Source organism: Xenopus tropicalis, chromosome 2 (genome assembly GCF_000004195.4).
Source record: "Xenopus tropicalis strain Nigerian chromosome 2, UCB_Xtro_10.0, whole genome shotgun sequence".
Classification (NCBI taxonomy): domain Eukaryota; kingdom Metazoa; phylum Chordata; class Amphibia; order Anura; family Pipidae; genus Xenopus; species Xenopus tropicalis.
The window spans coordinates 125,796,822-125,812,221 of NC_030678.2; the positions used below are offsets into that span (position 1 = coordinate 125,796,822).

A 15,400-nucleotide genomic window follows, 5' to 3' on the forward strand; every position below is an offset into this window, starting at 1 on the left:
TGTTTCAAAATATGTTTTCTGGGGAAGCAAACAAGGTAAGCCAATGCTCCAAAAGGGAAATAACATCATTCATATTTTTAAAGTGATGAATACCTAAATAAGCAATCATCACATCTTAGTACAATTTGAGAAAAAAATCTGGAAAGAAATAAGGTAATGTTTTTAAATACTGTCTTTATGGTACATAGCTTTAAAAATACATATTCCCAATATACAAGGCAAAAGTGCCATCTAGTGGGATACTACTAAAATAACATTGATCAAGAGGGGGAGCAGCGATGGCATTAGGAAATGATTACAGGATATCCAACAAATAGTCTGCTTTTATAGATTTAATGCCAAATCAACATGTTATTCTCACAATAAATGACATTTAATAACGACTAGATCATTTTAAAATAAATGTTCACATTTTAAGAGACACCGATATTGCATTTGTCTTAACATTTATGTTCTCTACAAAAAATACACACAAAATCAAAATCTATTCGGAGAATGTAATAAAAGCTAGTAACCAAAAAATCTTCACAGATAATAAAAAATAGCATTTTGCATTTCCTTTTTGCATTGTGAATGTTTATTGTGCATTCCAGATGTGCTTGAAGGTGGCATAAACTTTTGAAGCAAACATAGCAACTTTTTCATTAGGAAGGTTTATTACATTTACTGCACTGACACAAACTATAAAATTCTTTATTTCCTTTCTTCCACTGTCGGTAGTGGTTGCTATACAGTTTCCGGGTACACAAAAGCTATATTAAGGGCTCTGGCACACGGGGAGATTAGTCTCCCGCGGCAAAACTCCCTGTTCGCGGGCGACTAATCTCCCCGAGTTGCCCTCCCCCTGCCATCCCACCGGCGAACATGTAAGTCGCCGGTGGGATGGCAGGGGGAAGGCAACTCGGGGAGATTATTCGCCCGCGAACAAGGAGTTTTGCCGCGGGCGACTAATCTCCCCGTGTGCCAGAGCCCTAAATCTGCGCAAAGGCATACATTTTTGCACTACTAATATTTTTCAGTTACCAGCTTTTATTACATTTGACCGAATAGGGATATTTGTCGGGCGTGATCTGGGCTTTGCAGGCAGTGTCGGACTGGGCCCCTGGGGCACCGGGAAAAGACCCAGCCCTAGAGGGCCCCGGCGACCCAAACCCAAACCCCCTGAGCGCTCCTGCAATTCTTCAGTCCCCTGAAGCGCAGTAGGAAAGTTTCATTTAGATGCTCAGGGGAGGGGAGTGGAGGGTGTTGGTGGCCCCTGCGGGGGGGGGTATGAAGGTGGCGGAGGCCATTGGGGGGTGCAGGGGCCCCTGAAGCAGAAGCCCCGGTGGGCCCTGCACTCCCAGTCAGACCCTGGCAATAAAACCCCATTGGCAATAAAATGCATTGACTGTTGGGAAATATATGTGCTGCTTCGTTTTCCAAAGCTGTCTGAAGTTTCCTCCTGTGTACCATCATCCTTAACATTTAAAGCCTATTCACTGTTTAATCTACGCATCCATATTACTGTATATACTCAAGTATAAGCCTAGTTTTTCAGCACCCAAAATGTGCTGAAAAAGTCACCCTCTTATACTTGAGTCAGGTGCCATGGGTCCCTCCAGGCTAGCACCCTCTGTCCTTTGTGTGCAAATTAGGCCTCCCGCAACCAGACCCTTCAGTGCCCTGGCCCGCTGCCTAATTCCCGCTTCAATGCACTTTATATTTTATATAAACCACAGTTTTAAAGGATTTTAACTCTGAGCTAAGGGGTAGTACTCTTGAGGTATCATTGTTGATAACATGTTGTTTTTGTTGACCCTCTTCTCCACTTACAGAGCTAGTTTACTGTTTTTCTTTGAAATAAATATTTAAAAACATATACCCCACTGATGCCTCAATGAATGTAATTTTATTGGTATTTATTTTGATTATTGAAATTTAGCAGTAGCGGCTGCATTTCGGCTTATATTCGGATCAGCTTATACTCGAGTATATACGGTAATTCATCTAGCTCTTTCTATTTAACTTTCATATAGGTATGTAGCTGCCGTTATCGACTTTTATGTTTTCCAAATGCATTTTACAGTATTATCAACATTTCATAAATATATTTCATTTTAATGGTGAGTATTTTGGGTAGGTGGGTCATTGGCTGAATGTTTAAAGAACACGATTTACAGAAAATTGCATTTTGCATATTTTACGGTTATTAAAATGGTTCTAAAATATACATATACAAATTCCCATTAGAAACATATGACACCTACAAAGGTGAAAATAAATTACAACAAATCCCAAATTAATTTTAAATAAAATTGTAAAAATAATCAGGAGGGCGTGGGGCTGGAATAAAATAATTTTTACCTCAAAATTATTATTATTATTACATTTGTTTATGAAACCAAGGAAAAAGTCAAGGTTTTTAGCTGCTTCTTTTTTCCTTCTTACCAGTTAAATGAAAAGTTCCTTTTCAATAGACCCAGTGCAGTAAGTTTAAGTATAGATGATTTGTTGACTCTGGAGGATGTTCAAAGGTGAAAAAAGTCACCCCAGGGTAAGTGCTTGACAAATCGCTATATTATTCTTTGTTATCTGGCACTGTACCATGCTAGAATTGCTAATGTGGTGCTTCTATTCAAAAACTGATCCCGTTCTTAACATAGCAACTGTAGGTCTTTTAGTTTGACTTCTGTGCTAGGAAAGTTTTTGGCATTACAAATAACAATATTAGTTTGTGCCATCTTGGTTTTATGTGCAGCAGATCTCCCCAGCCTCCTACATGGAGTGTTGCTGGAACTTTGGCCTTGGCATTGGAATAGAAGATATTTCTTAAAATGTTGCTAAAGCATTTGATACAGCAGCACACAGAGGGTTAAAATAAGGAATGGCAGCCAGAAACATACAGTATTCACCTCAATAGAGAACTGACGGATTACAAATGAGAAATTGATCTTTTTTTTAGTTGGACCAATGTTGTTGGTTGTTGTTACACCACCCCACCCCCCCATGAACCAGAGTGTCCCTCCCCTCAAAAACGCTTTAAAGGCACATCTAGAGCCCACTTACTATGTTGCTGCTACAATAGGGTGGGGAATGATGATATGGAGAGTGGACAGGAAAAGAGAATTACCTTAATTATGAAAACAGTTCTCCAATTTTCTGCCCACTCCATATTGGCATTAAAAATGGATATACCAAGCCATGACAACACTTCTGAGATGAAGGGTAAAAATAATGCTACAAGAACACCAGTGCTGCTGAATATTAATTTTATGAAGAAAAAAAACCGCCAGGTAGGCACCTGTAGCAAAAGCATGATTACTAGATATAGGTAATAGTTGATGGAGGTTTGAGCCGAGGATCAAGACACCAACTCACGGAATTTGCAAAACCGTAACAATTCACAAAGTGCATTGAAGTCAATGATACTTTTTTATATACAACACATTGGAGTCTATGGGCAGTTTTCACAGTGAAACCTGGTGAAAAGTTTCACTCATCACTACCCCAAGCCCTTCGGACCTAGCTTGCCTTGAGCATGGTGTGTTTAGAAATGCACAGGGACATCCATTTGATGATGGTAGGAATGGCTAAAGCTTGACCCTTCCTGCTCTCAGCTAACACTACAGTTTGCTGTACTTTCTAAATACACTTGAATCTCTGGATAGCATTCTACAGGAAAGAGCATGTAATTCTCCTGCCCTGCAAGCTAAGGCAGGTCAGATGCCAAATAAAGATTCTAGGGGTTCAAATGGCAAAATTGATAAAGACCTCAAAACCCACAGGAGATTTCAAGTTAGAGGGATTAACTTTAAGGGCAGCTTTTCACTATTGCGTTTTCTGACCATGTTCTTCCTGTGCAAAAGAGCTGACATATGAACCTTAAGGGTTCTATACTGCAGACCCATATCCAGACCCACTTAGAGAAAGCTTAATATTTGCTAAAAAGTGACATTATCCATTATGCAACTATTCTGAGTACTCCGTAGAAGGAACTGTCCAAACTCAGTAATAAATAGACTATCTAACCATTAGCAGAGTGTCAACCACATTGTGAAATAGTCCTAAACTGGTAAGCCTCTTGAGCTTAACCTCCCAGCCTGGATAGAAAGCACTGTTGGATGAAGTAGAGGCCCTTGATTCAGAAAACCCCTACTCCTTGAAATGCGCAATTGAGCGTTTATGAAGTAATGGATACCATGGCCTGTGTGGCCAATTTGATGCAATCAGAATCATCTTGCTTTTGTCCTAAATGAGCTTCACGACAACGCAGAGAATGAGAAGAACTCCTAATTCAAGTTATGACTTTATATGGTATTTTGACTCAAGAAGTCTGCTTCCTGATTGTCCAGTCTAGGAAGATGATCAGTAGTCAGAAGACTGTCCTCTGCCCAATAAAGGATTGTTTGGACCTCCCGAAGTAGTGTCCTATTTCTGGTTTCATCCCTTTCTCTTGACATAGGCCACTCCCATGGTGTTGTCTTTTAAAAGCTTGAGTGAAGGTGAACAAACCAAAGGGCAGGAACATTGCTAGGTGCCACCAAGAGAACCTTCTTGAGGTCTAAGTCCACCCGTCTTTCCATGGGATCCCTAAGGGCTTGACTGTCATCAGCTGGCAGGGTAGTCTTCGTTGACAACCGAGGGAGCAGCATTCTAATCTTTGACATCTAACTCCTAAAAAGGATACAGCTTTAAGAATCTTGTCCTCTGGGAGACAAATAAGACATTCCAAGTGTTTTTTGCCACTCAGCTTTAATCAGGTCAGAAACTTTCTGGAAGAGAGGAAAGACCTTATGACTGCTTGCAGGTGTTGGCAGTACCATTCTAGAATACTTGAGAGGTGACTTCCTTTAGCTTTACGCGTCATGAAAGATACATCTTCTGGCAGGCTGAAGGGAAAAAGAAAACAGGGACATAAGTAGAGAGAGAGGGAACCAAAAGAAAAGAGATGGAAGCAGAAAAGCACATAACACACAAAAATAAAAAAATAAAGGAGGGACCTACCTACCTCAGAAGGTAGAGGCACCCGAGACTGAGGACAATAAGGAACCGCACAATTCTTCTAGGGAATCAAGGAACCTGGGTCAAAAGCTGTGGCAAGGACAGAAAGAAAAAAAACATGGTAGGTGGTATGTTCCTTTAAAGGTTTAAAGGGTTTTTGGGGGGAGGGACAATCTGGTCTGTGGGAGGGGATAGTAGGATAGTGAGTAGTAATACTGATATGGAGTGGCCAGGAAACATTGGATTATTTTCAATTAACACTTTTTAAGCTGGAGTGATGGCACACACAGGATTTTCACAAAGGAGTCACAGGATCAAAAAAATGGAATAAATCAGAGGTTTATTGTGTTATGTGTGGGTCACAATAAACCTCTGCTTTATTCCATTTTTTTTGATCCTGTGACTCCTTTGTGAAAATCCTGTGTGTGCCGTCACTCCAGTCTGTATATATATATATATAATTATATCCTGAAGTGATATTAGAATCAGTATAATCAATATTTATATACTTATTATTCATATATTAAAAGTTTTTATTATTATAAAATGTATCATTACTTTTTTCTGCTCCAGAAGTAACACTTGTGCTTATGTCAGTAGTGATATTTAAATTATTATGGTGTTATTCTGAAAATAAAAGGGTAATTAAGCATTGTACACACATTTCTAAGGTCCAAATGTAGTATGAAAAGCCAGAATGATAACATAAATTAAGTGGACTAGTTATTTGTGTTTGAATATGAACATTTGCATGAATTTGTATACGTTTTACCTTTTTCCAACTACAAAACAGTTTTTCTATTCAAGTGTAACACAACAGATGTGTTATCTAAATTATGAATGCATATCTACTTATATTATAAGCTATGTAGGGCACATTCTTCCATCCTCCTGTGTCTCTTAACATGTGCCACGTAATTTGTCTCTGTGCATAGTTTTTTTTATTGCAATGTTTGTTTCCCCGTTTGTGCTATTACTGTACAGCACTGTATATAAAGTAGTGGTATTGAATATATATGTAGCCCACTTTTGGCTATGGCTTTACTTCTTACACGCAATTACCTGCGTGTGGCGCTAACAGGAACCCTATGCCCCAGCTTACTATGGGGGAGCAGGTATACTTTATACTTAGCGTGCCTCCACCCAGGGTAGGGACAGCTTGAACTGTAACACCCTTCCCTGGGAAACTCTTTACAGTCCTCCTTGGAAAGGACTCCCTGCAACTCCAGGGACCTTGCCCCGCTTGGGGTGGTTGCTTACCAGGCAGTTGAAGATCCAATCCTTGAGAAATTAACCAAGACACTGGAAGTGCTGATTTACCAGATTAACTTGTTTATTGTATTCACACAGAGTATCCAGGTTTATGACATGCAGGTTCAGGTACTTTCTCCTTACTTCTCTCTGGAGACCTTCGCGCTTAGGTTTATTCCCTGGTACTCCCGCCAAGAGATCCTTTCTTAGAGTTCTCCCTGGTGCTCACGCCAGAAGACCCTCTCTTAGGGCTCTCCCCGGTACTCCCACCAAGACACACTCCCTTTGGAATCTCCCCGGTTCTCACGCCAAGAATACCCTTTGCTTAGGCAATCTCCTTTCTGTGGTCCCTAGCTACCACATCAGCTGGCCACTTAATTTACCTGAATTCTGGCCAGTAATGCTGCACTCTATAACTGGAGCCTGTAGCTAGCCTCTTACAGAGGGGGGTCCCAGGACTAAAGACCTTGCACATGGTGTGTGTCATCCCTTTTTATATTGGAGCACACTGCCACCTAGTGGTTGCTGCTGAATAACAGGGAAACTCCCTTTTCACACATAAATAGCTAGGACCACCTTTAGGTGTCCATATCCGACAAGGCCACCCTCTGGTTCCTGTATAAAGGGGAACCCAACCTAAGGTGCCCAAATCTTGGGATCCCTACATATACATACCTATGCAGGAATTAATGAAGGATTCTTGCAACATTTGAGATACTCATCTAACAGTTTTCACTTTTGTTACAATAATTTGCAATGAAATACATTAACAAGCAATGTTACATTGAGAAATTCAATTTTACATTCTGATTGTGCTAAATGTCTATTCTTGCCACAACTTTTACCACAAATTACTTTGGTTTGTTTTGTTATTTTATCATGTATTTACAATAAATATTTCTAAATAGTCTACATTTTGTTATCCTGCTACTTATAAATAAATTACAGACCTTTTCCTGGTGATGCTGCTTCATTAAGAAACTTTGTATTGTTGGCCTAAAAGAGCCCACCAGAGGGAGACACAGACTTCATTAATAAAATGAATAGGTTATGCTCTACAGCACACAGAAGACATCTGAATGAGGTACCCTAAAGCAATAAGCCTTACTGCCCAAAGCTTTTTTATTTTGACTCAAAGCTTTATCTGAAATGTATATCCCTCTATTCTGCTGTAAGAATGCACATATCTATAATAAAGGATATTTTTTTAGTATACAGCAATGGGTCTATATCTTAAAAATTGTATAAAGTAACTATTAGCTAAACATGAGAAATCTTTTACTTTGTTAGGCATTTTAATTCTTGGTCACTTTGAACTGACCATAGATAAAACATAGAGGTTGTGCCTCTCTTATTAAGTAGCACTTTTTTGCCAAAAGTGTGTCATGCCCCCAGTTCTCTTTTATTTCTTAGTTATTTTGAGCAGGGCCCTCTTTATCTCTTGTATTGGTTCTTACTTGTATTTTTGTATGTAATGTGTATGTTCATTGTATACATCCTATTTATTTTGAAGATGCTTTCGAATATACTGTCATTTCATAAATACATATTATTTTTAATAATTGTTATAATGTGCTTGCAACATTATCAGTAAATCTTTTTAAGTAAAAAGTTTTATTGCCAATTTTGAGATATGTGCCCGGAGAATATATGTTCTTTTGCATCTATTTTGGTAATTTGCAACATGGAGCACTAAGATAAGAAAGGTGTCAATACCTGCTTATGGTTTACAATACTCCCTGGGGCGGTAGCCCCGGTGGGCCCTGCACCCCCCAGTCCAACCCTGTGTTCAAGGCTTAGGGCGCAATGGCACAGGAGACATAGTGAAGGATGCAGCAGCACTGACTATAGTCAGGGTCACATGTGGCACAAGGAATGGTGTAGCAGCAGCAGCACTGACCCTAGGCAGGGGCTTAGGAATGCAATGTTCCACTAGCATTCTAGCTTTCACATCCCTTCTCATTCCTGTAGAGCTGTGGTGTATATGACTTTGTGGCTTTTTTTTTTTTATCAAGGCCACAAAGTGTATTTGTCTTAACCCCATAAGAATGTTTTCTTCCCTTCCCCCAGTAGAAAAAAATAAAAAATACTTTAGCTAGAAAAAAACTATGTAAAAATTTTTTTCGACAGAGTGTTACAGGTCCAACTTGGAGTCTATTTTAAGTTGTAAAGCACTCTACCAAAATGCCCTCCTCTATTTATTTCAGATGCTTTCCATGGTGTAGATTGTTGTGCAACAGAAATGTAACAAAACAAGTTCCAGCAGGGCATGGTATCAGTGGGTTTGTATAGATTCATTTAGACTCCATTTGTACTGACTGTGAACATTTAGTGTGTCCAGTAGTATTAAGTTTATTTGGGCATCAGTTCTCGACATATGCTTTTTATCTTGCCATTCTGAATTAGCCCTGCTTTGGGATTAATAAAAAAAAAAAAAGTACATCAGATACATTGATGCGTTTGAATGTAAATTTGTCGCACGGTTTTTTGTTGCGTGTCAAACTAGGCGCGGTCACATCAAAAACCCACGGGCAACAAAAAAAAATAGCCACGGCGACAAAAAATAGATGCGAGCAACAAAAAAAATTATCCGGGGCAACAAAAAATAGCCCCAGCGACAGAAAATAGATGCGGGCGACAAAAAAAATAGCCGCATCGACAAAAAATGCGGGTGACAAAAAAGACACGGACGACAAAAACTAAATTGCGCGACAAATGTGTTTCGCAAATTTTCTGCTGTTTAGCGAATTTTCTTGCCGTTTCGCGAATTTTCTTGCCGTTTCGTGAATTTTATGGCAAAGCGAAACGGGACAGATTCGCTCATCATTATTAACCATGGCCAAATCCTGGATTTGGTGCATCCCCACTACAAAGGCATCTAAGGGGTACTTGATACAATTATGGTCCTTTTCATTCTCTTCCTGTTTATATATGTTTATGGATCTAACCAATGTGCATTTTATTTTTTTCCCAAGTCCCCAAAACACCATGCCCTGGAGTTAATAGGACCTCACTGTAATAGTAAGACAGCCTTAGAGGTGAGGTTAATGAAATGCTAGCTTAATTTATGTTATTATTATAAACAAGCTGTGCTCCTGTAATAAAGCAGATAAAAAGTGCCTTTAGAAAGTTCACAGTGCTCCATTTAAAGGAGAATGAAAGGCAAAGTTACTTGGGGGTGCCAAAATGTTAGGCACCCCCAAGTGACTTAAATCGCCTACCTTTTACCCCGGGCTGGTGGCCCTGTACGGAGAGAATAGCACCAGCTGCAGCGCAGTAGAGTGAGAAAGCGGAACTTTAACAGAGAAGTCGGCTTTTCACTCTACTGCGCATGTGCCTGTCGTGAGGTCCCGGCAAAATGAAACAGGAAGGTGGAAGCGCTCACTGCAGGTACCCCGGGCTGGTGCTGTTTTCTCCTAACAGGGGCACCAGCCCAGGGTACAAGGTAAGCGATTAAATTCACTTGGGGGTGCCTAACATTTTGGCACCAAGTGACTTAGCCTTTCCTTGTCCTTTAATGCTTACACTACAATCTACCTTTCAGGTGCTGATAGTTGTAAGTGACCTACATAGAATGGAAAAGATAGAAAGAACAGGAAGGAGTAGATCCACAAACAAAAGTGAGCAAGGATTTAAGAGAAAACAATGATTGCTGCACAATTTAAGAGCATGCTTCCTGTATCTCATGGTGTTATAGGAAGTCATTCTTAAAATAGACTGGTGCCTTGTGTGTCCAACCTAGTCAATTTCATTTGTCAGGTGCAGAGCAACAAAACAGCTCCAAACATTTACAAAATCTCTAATGGGTATAATAGGTAGCAAAGGAGCTCTTTACCCAGATGGTATTAAGATCATCACATTCCTTTCTAAATTGTTTGCAACCTGCTGTTGGTTACCTTGTATATGTAACATATGGTACCACTGAGCAAATTGATTTAAACTGCTTCACAGGGGGTTTCCAGGTCATGAACTGCACTTGTCATCTGTCACCTTTTAACAAGCTATTCTGTTACCAAATGCTCAGTTTCGATTTGTTTTCAATTACAACCTATTCAATATTTAAACAGGGCATTTACATGCAGTTTTGGGGTAAAATATATAAAATGAGCGTTACTTGAAGAAAAATTATATAAATATGTTTTTTTTTAATATATTATGGTTTAAGGGGACACTGTTTAATTAAGACGTTTGGACACTACAAGTATGGCACCCCCTGCCCAGACACCCCTTATCCAGAAATCTCCAAATTACAGGAAAGGCATCTCCCTTAGACTCCATTTTAAGCAAATCATTCTAAATTTTAAAAATTATTTTCTTGTTTCTCTAGAATAATAAAACAGTACTTTGTACTTGATGGTAACTAAGCTGCGTGAATCCATATTGGCAGGAAACAGTTCCAGATTATGGGAAAAACGTGATCCAGTGTATAAGACGACCCCCAACTTTTCCAGTTAAAATATAGAGTTTGGAATATACTCACCATATAAGACTACCCCTCTTCCAACGCACACCAAAGGCCAGGCGACTGGCTGGTTGTTGAATACAACTGCTTCGATTGGTTAGAGTGGTCACACAGGACATTGGTAGCCAAGGCCCCCTAAAACATTGGTAACCAGGGCCCCCCTACTAAAACATTGGTAACCAGGGCCCCCCCTACTAAAACATTGGTAACCAGGGCCCCCCTACTAAAACATTAGTAACCAGGGCCCCCCTACTAAAACATTGGTGGCCAGGGCCCCCCAGCATCCTCCAGTTACCCCCCTCCCCTGTCCTCCAGCTCCCCCCCCCCACAGCATCCTCCAGCTCCCAACCCCCAAGCATCCTAAGGCTCCCCCCCAGAGGCCTTCCCAGCATCCTCCAGCTCCCTGAACATTTTATAAGGTTGCGCCCCGTGTGTGCGTGCGTGCGTACGTACGTACGCACGGGGCGCAACAAATCAAATTTCCCGCTGGCCACCAATGACGGTGGCCCTGGCCGGACATATGAAGCAAGAGGAAGCAAGCTGCAGGTAAGTACCCGGCGTATAAGACGACCCCCGACTTTGGCACAGATTTTTCGGGGTTAAAAAGTCGTCTTATATGCCGCAAAATATGGTAGTTGGAGGCAAACCAATCGAATGAGGTTTATTTAATGCTTTATCAGTACACTTAAGGTATGGGGATCCAAAATTATGGAAAGACCCCTTATCCAGAAAGCCCCAGGTCCCGATCATTCTGAGTAAATCTTTCAATATATAAATATTAAATAACTTTTCTTGTATGGGGCCACTCTTTTTCATTTGGTATTTCAAGAGAGACTCTAGAATGGTATTGCCCATACTAAAGATGGTATTAGATTGAGTCTGGTAATTCACTATTTATCTAGGTTTTCTATTGATAACCATTTGCAGTTCCTCTTACACCTAATGCCCTTAAACAATGAACAAACATAGTCATGTAGATATAAGCACACACTTAGTAATCAACTGTTTCATACTGTTAACATTATGCATCATAATGTGTTTAGATAGCATGCGTAACATTTAGAAGTCATAGTAAACTGTATAATGCCTTATTTACATTCTATGTTTAGTAAAAACTGTTTAATGCTGTCTTTAAATTTCTATGTTTAGTAACATCATATGTTCCAATGTTCCATTTTCAAAATGTTCTCTCATTTGACCTTTGGGAAGCCTGCCAGAAAATCCCACGCAGTTTCCTTTCCTGCCTAGGAAATGCATCATTGTGTTGCTGCTGTAGGTCAACTTGTAAACAAAGACAGGGAAGTTCACTATTAGGTGATGCTTTGTGGAGTTATCAATAATGAGCTAAAAATACATTCTAATACCCGATAGAAGATAATTAGAAGCAAACTGGCCACCTTAAATCAACAACAACAAAAAGCAGTACAGATATGAGATACCTTATCCGGAAACCCAATATCCAGAAAGCTCCAAATTACAGAAAGCCTGTCTCCCATAGACTCCATTTTAATCAAATAATTCAGATGATTAAAATTGATTTCCTTTTTCTCTGTAATAATAAAACAGTACCTTGTACTTGATCCCAACTAAGATATAATTAATCCTTATTGGAGGCAAAATAATCCTATTGGGTTTGATTAATGGTTTATTGATTTTTTAGTAGACTTAAGGTATGGAGATCTAAATTACGGGGAGACACGTTATTCGGGAAAACCCTTGGTCCCGAGCATTCTGGATAAAGGGTCCTATACCTGTATCATGCAAACTCATAGTTACCATATGCTCGTATTGGAATATAAACAACATCAAATCAGCTGCAGATTTCCTCACGGAATATATTATGCTATTCTCAATATTCTATGAGCTTTCAAAAGAAAAGATGAATAGGTAATCATTTAAAAAGCATAGTGTATTATTCATCTGAATGGAGTAAAGGAATGCATAAACTCAGGCATCATAATGGCACGATCTTGAATATTTTGTTCATTTTGTGAGATCAAAAGGTATATAATGCAGGTGTTTCTTATTTTCATATTTATGTAAATTCTTCCTTTGGATATATTCCAGCTCAAACATTGAATAAATACAACTGACACTGTGAATCCATTACTGAACTCTGCAATAAATGCAACTTGGGAAAAAGAATCATAATTAAACAGGGACATTCAAGCGAATAAGTCAAGGCTGAAATTCCAATCCATGTGCATCAGTGATTTTCTGATAAAATAATTTGTGTCAGTGACATCATTAACTGTCACTTAAGACATGATACATATACAATTTTCCAGAGGATATTAGCGCACAGTCCTTTACATAACCTCTTTTTTGCTCATCTATAAACATTAACAATGAGAAAAAATTCTAAATAAAACATTGTACATTCTCATATAACATATACATTACATTAACATTTATTTATAAAGCGCCAACATATTCCGCAGCGCTGTACAATAAGTGGGTTACATACATTGGACATACAGAGTAACATATAAAGCAATCAGTAACCGATACAAGAGGTGAAGAGGGCCCTGCCCAAAAGAGCTTACAATCTACAAGATAGAAGTATGGAATCTGTTATCCAGGCATGGGATCTGTTATCCAGAAATCTCCCACGGACCCCATTTTAATCAAATAAATTAAAAATACTCTGTAATAAATGTAAAAACAATCCTATTGAATTTCATGAATGTTTAATTGTTATTTTTGGTATGCTTAAGGTATAGAGGTCCTGGAAAACCCCAGGTTCCAAGCATTCTGGATAACAGGTCCTATACCTGTACATCAAAAACTGGGCCCGTACAGTTCAGTTAACTTTTGTTAACGGTGGAAGGACTATTAGTCTGATTGGTTTACTCCCATTCACAGAAAGTATTTCATTATACAGGTATGGGATCCCTTATCCAGAAACCTGTTATCCAGGAAGTTCCAAATTACGGAAAGGCCGTCTCCCATAGATGCCATTATAAGAAAATAATTCTAATTTTCTATAATGATTTCCTTTTTCTCTGTAATAAAACAGTGCCTTGTACTTGATCCCAACTAAGATATAATTAATCCTTATTGGAGGCAAAACAAGGTTATTGGGTTTATTCAATATTTTAATGATTTTTAGCAGACTTAAGTTATGGAGATCCAAATTACGGAAATATCCCTTATCTGGAAAACCCCAGGTCCCAAGCATTCAGGATAACAGGTCCCATACCCATAATAGTCAAGAGCAAAAATAAACCTGCGAGGTATATGTATATGTGAAGAAAAATGTGTGTGTGAAGAAAAATGCATCTCAAAAGGGACTAGCCTTACATGTTCAGTTCCTAAAAAGCCACTTTATCACCAGTATGATGTTTCTATTATTGAATTGACTTGCCTATTATTTCCAATTTTCCATTATTTTGCCCATTATTTCACGTGTGTCAACTGATATTACATGCAACTGTTCTATAATATGGGTACAAATAAAAATAATTATCCTTAGGATATTTTTAAAGGTTATAAAGAGACATTATTATTAAATGTTAAACTGCAAAGTATTCTATTTAGAAAGTTTAAAGTTAGAAACAAACTTTAAACTAATTTGATTCTCTCTCTATGGGGCAGATTTATCAAAATGTGAGTTCAGAACTGAATGCATAAAAATTCACCCACGTTCTATTCATTTCTATGGAATTTTAAGAAGTGCATTTATCAATGGGTGAAAGTTTGATAAACACACTTCTAAAAACCCCATAGGAATGAATAGAACGTGGGAGAGTTTTTATGTATTAAGCTCTGAACCCACATCTTGATAAATCTGCCCCTATTTGCCTAATTGTCCTAGTTTACCATTTACTGTCTACTTCTATTAAGGAGAAGGGGGTTCATTCCAATATATCAGTTAGGATATTCCAAGCCTGGTACCCACTGACACTGTTGGAGGGTTATGTTGGATTTTGGGCTTTATTCTTTTGTAGAAAATAGGACTAATAAAAACAGAAATAATTAAAAAACTACAAAAATGCTAACCATTTGGTTACAGTATTGCCCTTTGCTTTTGTAAATAAAACATACAATATATGATATACAGTATTTTTTTTAAATATAACTGCAGTTTGCATGATAAAACTGTTGTTGTTGTACAGAAATTTGGATAGAAAGGCTATTGTTTGGATTCCTTCTTGCTTTATTTAGAAACAAGGTTCTATTTGGGATGGTGACTGTAATTAGATAATGGCCTCAAGCTGCCAATGCTAAATTTAACCTCATAAAGATATATTCTTGCTGCATTCCTTCCTGGGTCTTCAATTAAGCTATAGTTAGGCTGAAAAGAGCCTATATATAGATTTAACCCCAAAAGGCACAAGCTAAATAAAAACATGTACTGGCCTCATTTAAAAAAAGTTCCTGTTTGGATGCCATGCTGGGGATTATATATATATATTTTTTTTCTTTTTTTAATCCCTTTATTTAACTTTTAAAACATATATACAAAATAAAAACAGTGTGGTCTGGTGCTGTGAAACATATGTCTAACAAAGATGTTGGTCAATGAAGCTAGAAGGGGCAGGTAGTACTGACACAAAGAGGGTTTAACCACTGGAGTATGTGGTTCTTGCAGTCTTGTAGGGGTTGCAAGTTGCGGAGGATTCGAGTTTTGTAATTCCTGTGTTCCAAAAGTAGTTCAAGTGTACCAAATTATGGAGTTCCATTTTGTCCAAAGAAATTTCTGAG

The 15,400-nt window shown here is 38.6% G+C and overlaps 1 long non-coding RNA gene across 3 annotated transcripts in view; it reads right to left on the reverse strand.

The window, feature by feature from the left end:
* Positions 1–3,231: 3,231 nt before the first annotated feature.
* The window catches only part of LOC105946542, a 30,443-nt gene continuing 18,274 nt past the window's right edge, over positions 3,232–15,400 (reverse strand). For 2 of the 3 annotated variants that reach the window (XR_001924094.2, XR_004221355.1), the window contains 2 exons: positions 4,984–5,070; positions 3,232–4,868 (listed from right to left, as the gene is read on the reverse strand). This is a non-coding gene — a long non-coding RNA (uncharacterized LOC105946542). The remainder of the gene's footprint in view (positions 4,869–4,983; positions 5,071–15,400) is intronic. The other variant, XR_004221356.1, reaches the window with a different exon arrangement.